Below are 3,216 nucleotides of genomic sequence, written 5' to 3'. Positions count from 1 at the left end.
ATAACTGTTAAGTCTGTACTCAGAGGTGTTGATTGCCTGGAGCCAGTCTGACCCGGCCAAAGGCTGTTTCTAATCTGAACCTCCTGCACATGGCCAACTGATTCCTGCACTGTAGGTAAACAGTGATTAAGAGAAGATGTCTGTGAATGTTCTCATTCATCCAGGTCATGGTTATCCAAAGGAATTGAATCAAGTGCAACTGGACTTGGTATATATATATATATATATATATATATATATATATATATATATATATATATATATATATATATATAAGAGAAGCGTCATCAATGGTTTGAAAACACCTTCTGCCACCACGTCTGATGTCCTGAAGTCATGTGAATAAATCCCAACAGGGCTCCATTAAGAAGAACAGGGTTTCACTGAGAAACTGACAGGTCAGTGCAGCTGCAGGATGTCTGCTCACCAGCAGGAAGCAACTCTCTGTGCTCGCTGCATGCTCCAGCATTTCTCACTGAAACATATTTGGGCCACAACCTTGATAATACTGAAAACGCTCCCTTTCCACTCTTTCATTTTGAATTTCCAAGAATATAGCTCCTAGTATTTACCTGAGTTGCCAAACAAACCCGTTGTATTCGCCTCCGTCTCGCCTTTAAAGTTGTTTTGACAGGCGGGGAGCGAGGGGGAGATTATTCCCACGTTGTGTAAGAGAGAAGTACACTGTTCCTCGGGGTTTGTGTTCTTGTCTTGTGTAACTTTTCTTTCCCAGCAAAAGTTAATCCACGGGACACAGCGTCCGCTTTCTATCCACCAACAACACCAGCAGACACCACCTATCTAGTACAACCTTACACTACTCACCGTAGACAGCAGCAGATAGATAGTGGACAGATAGTAGACCTAAGGTCATCAATTATAAATCACTGAGGACCACTGCTCTTTAACTTGCCACAATACACCTTGGAGGTGTGCTAATTTACTTTGGTGGCCGTTTGAATGGTGTCTTTTGAAGGGAAGTGGTGTCAGTGTTGTGTTTTTCTGAATTCGTCAGCGAGTTGGCTAATTTACCAGATTATCAAATCAAATCTCAATAACTGTCGAGTAGCACAAATCGTAAACCTGGTAGATATACTACTACTACTACTACTACTACTAATAATAATAATGATACTACTACTAATAATAATGACACTAATAATAATGATACTAATAATAATGATACTAATAATAATAATAATGATACTAATAATACTAATAATAATGATACTAATACTAATAATAATGATACTAATACTAATGATACTAATAATAATGATACTAATAATGATGATACTAATAATAATGATACTAATACTAATGATACTACTAATAATGATACCAATACTAATAATGATGATACTAATAATAATGATACTAATAATAATAATAACTACCTCAGGTTATGGCGAGGATGTAGCAGGTAACATAGGTAAAGTGGGATTCGCTGGTCTTATTCTCAGGGCTCGCGCCGAGGCTGGCATACGATAGTAATAATCCTCCCGGTTCATGGCACGCTGCTCGGCGCGCTCCTCGGCCGTCCCTCCCGGAGGGGCGCCGTTCCACTCCGGCGGCTAATTCAGGACGGACACGGTGAACCGCGCGGCGGCGGCGGCGTCCCATTCAATGCGCCGTATCGCCCCGGCGCCGGGACGGCTATGTGAAACTTTTCTCCCGCCCCCTCCCTCCGCCCCCCGCCCCCTCCGCCTGTAAATTGGGCGCTAATCTCAGTGGCCTGGGTTTTAAATACTTAATTGGTTTAGAGTCCCAGTTCGACAAGCGGACGGGTCAGAGGCGCGCCGGGGGGAGAGCTCCGATCAGCCGCCGACGTGCCTAATCCTCCTGAGCCGCTGCCGAAGACACCACCGCCGCTGCAGCAACGGAGGCGCAAACCGAGCCGAAAGGAGCCTGCTTCTGCTGCCGAGGAGGAGGAGGAGGAGGAGGCTACTGCCCCACAATGATCATAACGCTCCGGGCTCTCTTCGAACAAGGGGTAAGAGAACCCAGGTATCTCCATTGGTCGCTGCGGGGCCTTGGACGGGACGCCTCCGTTATCCCCCCGCGGGACCGGGCTACGGCAGGTCTGCAGGCCCCGCTGCCGGCCGGGATGCGCAGCGCATCCCGGGGACGGACGGACAGACGGACGGACGGACGGACGGGGGGTGAACAATAACGTTATGTCGGCGCTGTTGCAAAGTTGAAATCGTTTGCCGCAAAGCTAACGCGGCGCCGTCCCTTTTCCGTCTTCAGTCACGTGTTTTGTTTTGTTTTGTTTCTTTTCTTTTCTTTTCTTTTCTTTTCTTTTTTTTGCGGAGTGTGCATCCCTGGGGGGGGGGGGGCTTTCTTTTAGCATCCTGGCTGATCTCTACCCTGTGATATGGATTTCTGCAGAGCCGGTTCATGTTGTGGTCCACGAAATATTAGACCGATGAATATAGATCATTTTGCATGGCCTATTATATATATATATATATATATATATATATGTGTGTGTGTGTGTGTGTGTGTGTGTGTGTGAACGACTGCCTGCACATTATTTTAACATCTTACACACACAGTGCAAGCCATCCTGATTTCATTTTACCTATTGCTATTGGGCCCAGTCCTTCGTTTTGACTGCGATCTCAGCACTACCAGAGACCCACAACAATAACACGCAAACTGACCAACCAACAAATACACCAAAAAAAAAAAAAACTTCGCACACAGACTTCTTCAGGTTGTGCTTTCTTGGTCTAAGGACTGAAATGCTCTGACGCCTTTGGAAGAATATCAAATATCTGACATCACTTTCAAAAGGATGCCTGTTTTGATCCCATAAATCATGTTGTGGAGAAATACTGGGAAGATGTTGCTCTTATAAAGCATAGATGGATAGATAGAGAGAGAGAGAGAGAGAGAGAGAGAGAGAGAGAGAGAGAGAGAGAGAGAGAGAGAGAGAGAGAGCTAGATAGAGAGAAAGAGAGAGACAGACAGACAGACAGACAGACAGACAGATAGATAGATAGATAGATAGATAGATAGATAGATAGATAGATAGATAGATAGATAGATAGATAGATAGATAGATAGATAGATAGATAGATGGATGGATAGACGGATGCAGTGACAGGTGGTGGGTGTGTCGCTGTGAATGCGCGCGCTGGGCGTGACGTAGCCACCGCGCATGCGCGGCGCGGACCCGCACGGAGGCCTGTCAGCGGGGCTAAATGGAAA

This window comes from Lampris incognitus, chromosome 13, assembly GCF_029633865.1.
Source record: "Lampris incognitus isolate fLamInc1 chromosome 13, fLamInc1.hap2, whole genome shotgun sequence".
NCBI lineage: Eukaryota > Metazoa > Chordata > Actinopteri > Lampriformes > Lampridae > Lampris > Lampris incognitus.
This window is presented reverse-complemented; position numbering follows the sequence as displayed.